The 6000-nt window shown below is 43.6% G+C and overlaps 1 protein-coding gene across 8 annotated transcripts in view; it reads left to right on the forward strand.

Annotated features, from left to right (window-relative positions):
- The window catches only part of YIPF1 (Yip1 domain family member 1), a 28596-nt gene extending 24074 nt beyond the window's left edge, over window positions 1-4522 (forward strand). For 5 of the 8 annotated variants that reach the window (XM_080654304.1, XM_080654305.1, XM_080654307.1 and 2 more), the window contains one exon: window positions 3495-4012. The gene's annotated coding sequence lies outside the window, so the exon portion shown is untranslated. Of the gene's footprint in view, window positions 1-3494; window positions 4013-4387 lie in introns of those variants that run through there. The other 3 variants (XM_080654310.1, XM_080654309.1, XM_080654311.1) reach the window with 2 other exon arrangements.
- The last annotated feature ends 1478 nt before the right edge of the window (window positions 4523-6000 follow it).

A 6000-nucleotide genomic window follows, 5' to 3' on the forward strand; every position in this document is an offset into this window, starting at 1 on the left:
GTGTATGTGCATGTCTCTCTTGCTGAAGTCTCCATTTGTGAAATCCATGTGATTTGGGAAACGCAAGATCTTAGATTTTTCTAGAAGAGCTCCTGCCTTTTGGTCCCAGCATCCCCTCTATTCTCTACTGCCTTCCCAGCAGCACAGTATAGGTTTGTTCCATTTGGTTACAGTCCTGGTGGTTTTTTTTTCTAGTTTCCCTGTGATTTCTCAACATGGGCTCAGACTCTGAGTGTGACCTCTTTTAAATTACTTTCTAGAGGCCCGGTGCACAAAATTTGTGCACGGGTAAGGTCCCTAGGCCTGGCCAACAATCAGGGCCAGTTGGGGTCTTCCTTCCCCGACTGCCAGCCACCGGCGAAGGTCTTCCTTTCCCGGCTACCAGCTACCAGCCAGGGCCTTCCTTCGTTCTGCGTCACCCTCGGTGGTCAGTGCACGTCATAGCGAGTGATCGAACTCCTGGTCTCCGGTCGAACTCCCGAGGGGACACTTTGCATATTAGCCTTTTATATATAGGGTTCTCCAAAGCTTACAAATTCGCACGCATGGTCTGTTCTCTGGGCCTCTGATGATTCCACAGTCAGTGGTTAGCTTAATGGGTAGAGTGTAGGAAAAATGTCAATTCCTCCATGGCTGTTCTTGCCTCCCTGTTCTACCTCGTCAGTATTCCAAGGCTTCAGCCATGCTGAACTTCTTGCCATTGCCAGACACATCATGCCTTTGCACAGATGTCTGAAACGTTCCTTCCCTTCCAACCTACCTTGCTATCCCATTACACCTGTGTTGTACATCATAGAAGGGGACTTGTTTGAACTGAGTCCTGAATGAGCAGAAGTAATCAGTTACCCATTGTTCTGAAAAGAGTAATCAGCTTCCCATGGCTTTTTTGAAAGTGAAGACACAGGCTGTTCATTGGGGCACAGTGATACTATATCACTGAGAACAAGAAAATCTGAGCCCAGCTGGAGAGGGACAGAGGTAGACGGTACAGTGGTAACAGGTGCTTGGGTCTCCCCCTTTGTCAGAATACCAGACATCAAGCTGGTGAGGCCCTGGTGGGCTCTCTTGGACTGCTCCTGAGCTGAGATTTCACTTCCTTTCTTATATTTTGTTTATAAAGTCTCCAGACCAAGTGTCCCAGGTGCTGTGAACCTTAAGAGTCAGAAGCTGGCATCTGAGAAGAGACTGGCCCTCAGGGCCCTTGTAGACCTCCCATCCTGATTTACACCCATTTGATACCTCTGGGCTTTGCTCAGATCTATAAATGTGGGTGTCAGTGCCTCCAATTGGGGGTCAAGTCTGCAAATGAGATAGTGATGAACAGTTTCTTTGGAGCCTCCCTGGCAGAAGCATCGATCGCTTTGCCAGTGAGAGGGGCTGTCCAGAGCTCCAGGCACTGCAGATTTATGAGCTGGCTGTGCCCTCCACCGTAATCTCTGGACTCCTAGCTTTCACTGAAAAAGTATGGCTTCTAATCTCGCAGATAACCTTTCTCATGTAAATCTGTGCATTAGAGGACGTGGCCTGGAATGGATCACTGGGAGAGCATTAACCCCTTTTCTCCCTGAAACCTCAGATCACAGGGGAACCTCCCATTTCTTGTAATCAGGGAGGCTACCCCTACATAAGTCATTGAATATCTGGCTTCCTTCTTTCCTTCCTTTTAAAAAATCAACTTATCACCAGAGGGCTAGTGCCATTTCTCCTCTGAGCCCAAACCCTGGTAAAGCCTGGAAGCTGCACCTAGGAAGCCTTACTTTGGCTTGAGGCATGGAATATCGGAAGGGCCTCATCCAGACTGGGGCTGCCTTCCCAGGGCGGTGACGAGTGGGTCTGTCCAGTGGAGCGCGGCCAGCATACTTACACTGCAGTGTGAGCAGGGCTCTAATAAGAGAAGAGCAAAGGACTTCAGGAGACGCCTTTATCATTAAAACCCTCCTGTTCTATACACAGGTTTATATGCAGTTATCCTTTCACTCACTCATGTCAGGACTGCTTATTTCATAAGCCAAAGCTGCACACCTTTTTTTTTTTACTAGGTTTATACACGTCAATTCTTTTATTCTTAAATCAGCTTTCACTCAATGCTCTAATCCCCTATAACAGTGGTTGGCAAACTGCGGCTCTCGAGCCACATGCGGCTCTTTGGCCCCTTGAGTGTGGCTCTTTCACAAAATACCACGGCCTGGGTGAGTCTATTTTGAAGAAGTGGCGTTAGAAGAAGTTTAAGTTTGAAAAATTTGGCTCTCAAAAGAAATTTCAATCGTTGTACTGTTGATGTTTGGCTCTGTTGACTAATGAGTTTGCCGACCACTGCCCTGTCACACAGCATCTAAACTGAACGACTTCACACCATGGCTAACACTGTTTTCTACCCATCTCTTATTCTTTCCATGCCGTGTCTGAAATGTCCCTGCCCAGAGAATCCACTTTCAGTTCCTGGGCTATTTCTTTCTCAATGTTCTTCTTTGTTCCCTTACTTTGCGGTAAATTGAGAGAACCTGGGGTGGCAAGTGGGTCAACATAACTTTTTATTCTTTTTAAAAAACTTAATTTAGTGGAAAATTTTAAACATAGACAGAAGTAGAGTGAATAGTATATTGACTTTCCATGTACTCATCACCCACTTTCAATGGTTGTCAACTCTTGGCTGATCGCTTTTCATCCATACACCCACCTCTTTCTGCCCATATTATTTTGAAGCAAATGTAAGACATCCTGTTATTTTATCCATAATATTTAAATTCTGTATCTATAAAAGACCCTCTTTAAAACATTATCATAATACTATGGTCACATTTTAAAAAATTATAATGCCTTAATGTCAAATATATTCAGTGTTTGAATTTCATGTTGAAGTTGTTTGATGTATCTCTTAAATGCCTTTAAATTATAGAATCCTACTCCATCGCCCTTTCTCACTTGGCCATTTATTTGTTGAAGAATTGTTTACCCGATGGTTTCTCACTATCTGGATTTTGCTGATTATACCTACTTAGTGTTATCTAACATGTTGCCCTATCTTTTTTTCTGCAGATTGGTGGTTGTATTTAAAGATTTGATCAGATTCAGGGTGTTTTTTTTTTGGGGGGGGGGGGGCAAGACTACTTGACAAGCGAAGTTAAATTCTTCTATCCGTAAACTCCTAATGCCTAATTATATTTTTCTTTTTGATATTAGTGGCTATTAATAAGCATTGCCTAGATCCATTAATTTATTAGGGGCTTCAAAATGGTGATATTTCAGTTCTATCTTTCCTTCTTTGTTTACTAACTGGAATGCTTCATTTATAAAACTTTCCTTTATCTGCCGTTCGGTTTTCCAGTGATATAGTTTGTATAAGAAAAGCAGCCTGGTGTCGGCAGATGTCTTTGGTGTTGAAATTATATCTTTAAACATAAGTAGTATGCTTTTCTACAGTTCAGCTCCTTTTTGTATGAGGGAGTCTTTATCTTGAAAGTTACTTTTTTTTTTTTTGCTTGTTTGTTTTTCAGTCCTCTTTTAAGTTTTTTGGAATGTGGTCTCCTGGACACCAAAGCCAGCAGGAAAACCAATGGAATGGCACCAACCCCTAACATCTGAAGCCTAATTACCTATTTAACAAACAAAAATTAAATGTTGTTCAGCACATGTGTCTTTCAGCTCTTCTTTTCCCTTGCCTGTGATCATTGTGACTGTGCGCTGGTTTGGAATGAAACACCAGGGGATGGGTTAGGCATGCTCAGGTGCCTGCCATTTGCTTCTCACGGTCAAGTGATGTGCCTCACATGAGATATGCCCTTAATTCCTGGCACGGATCCATCCTAACTTCTGATGTCTTTTCCCTGAATTGTGTACAGATTTCCTAGGTGATCCTCTTTTCTCCAAATGCTTGCCATCGTAAAATGGCCAAACAGTGTGAACTTTGGTTGGGATTCATTGGGCGTCTGGAAATTTGTCTTTGGTGACCTGATACTGGGCAACTGAACCTAATGGTTGCAAAATAAATACCTCATGTAACATCTGTGTCTTCACTTGATGACTTTGACCTCAAGTTCTTCCTTGATGTTTTGTCTTTAGCATGTTGGAGGCTGCCGAGAATTTTATTGAATGTGCTATCTGGTGAAGTATGGGGGTTAAGTTGAACATCTGAATTTTCCTCATATAAGTATGGAATAGTGGGTTTAAGGAACATGACCACTTACAGCATATTTTAGACATTTCTTTAAGGGCACTTTGAGTGTCCCTTCAAGGTGCCATGACTTCCTAGAGTGCATTCAAGGGAGAAACAAGTGACACCTCAAAGATATTTTTTAATACTTTATGTTCAAAGGCACACCATCCAGGAGGCTGAGCTTCTGCCAGGTCAGGATTGCTGATTCCCTCCTGCTTTTGTTGTTCTCTTCAGGACAGGAGTTCCCTACGTATTTGTGAGTAGGGAACAAAGACACATTGGACTTAAAGTCTGATCAGCAGATAAAAGAAGATGGTCACAAATTGAGGCAACAGAGAGCTTAAGGTCACCTTGGCAAACCTACGGACAACATCTACAACCGAACCGGGTAACACGGTATCACCACAAACCCCAGAACTCAAGTAGGTGGAAACCACTGTCAGTCTGAAGACTTATATGGAGTCAACATTTTTGTGCAAAGAAGCAGAGGGAAGCAACAGGGTGTCTGAGAAATCTAAAAATAAGAGAATCTCAAAATAGCCAGAAAGTACTCCCTGGAAAGTACAGAGGACCAATAGAACAGCAGCTGGTTACTAGGGTGGGGTGGGGGAAGTTTTATTCAATCCAGTTGGCAGCTGATGAGTGCAAGGGGTCCAAAGTAAGGTCTGAAGAAGCTGGAGCAGCCCAGGTCCTGTGACCTCTCAAAACCAGACAAAATGTCTTTCCAGGACACCAGAGTCAAAAATGCAGGGAACAGAATACAAGTAGTGCAGGACAGGGATATCTGGGGCAAAGAAAAGGGAATTCCAGATGAGTGTGGGAATGGGGAACAGAGCCAGGAGATCTCAGAACAACTGAAGCCATATATATATATATATATTTGGGGGGGGGGGTTAAACCACAGGAATTTATTGGGTCACATTTTAGGAGGCTAGATGTCCATAATCAAGGTGTTTCTTCTGAGGCCTGTGAGGGGAGGATCTGTCCCAGGCCTCTCTCTGGGGTTTGTAGATGGCCTTCTTGCCATGTCTTCACATCATCCTTCCTCTGTAGGGGTCTTCTCCTTTTCATGAGAACACCAGTTATATTGGATTAGGGTGCACCCTAATGAAGTCACCTTAATGAATTACATCTGCAGTAACCCTGAAGCCATATTTTTGAACACTTCATAAAAACAGAAAAGGAAGATGCCCTAACCGGTTTGGCTCAGTGGATAGAGCGTCGGCCTGTGGACTAAAGGGTCCCAGGTTCGATTCCGGTCAAGGGCATGTGCCTTGGTTGTGGGCACATTCCCAGTTGGGGGTGTGCAGGAGGCAGCTGATCGATGTTTCTCTCTCATTGATGTTTCTAGCTCTCTATCCCTCTCTGTAAAAAAAAAACAATAAAAATATTTCAAAACAAAACAAAAAAACAGAAAAGGAAGAGCTTTGAATTTAGCAAGGCTATCATGACTCACATCCCCCCTCCTAAATGTGCAGGAAAACTAATTTCATGTGAAAATGAGCAACCGAAAGGATTGCAGCCAAACCTCATAATGAAGTTATAAAAACTGAGAGCCCAGCCCTAACCGGTTTGGCTCAGTGGATAGAGCGTCGGCCTGCGGACTGAAGGGTCCCAGGTTCGATTCTGGTCAAGGGCATGTACCTGGGTTGCGAGCACATCCCCAGTGGGGGGCGTGCAGGAGGCAGCTGATTGATGTCTCTCTCTCATCGATGTTTCTAACTCTCTATCCCTCTCTCTTCCTCTCTGTAAAAAATCAGTAAAATATATTTAAAAAAACAAAAAAACAAAAAAAAACTGAGAGCCCAGCTGTGGCTCAGTGGTTGAGCATCAACCTATGAACCAAA

The sequence above is a fragment of the Plecotus auritus genome, assembly GCF_963455305.1.
Source record: "Plecotus auritus genome assembly, chromosome: 2".
Lineage (NCBI taxonomy): Eukaryota > Metazoa > Chordata > Mammalia > Chiroptera > Vespertilionidae > Plecotus > Plecotus auritus.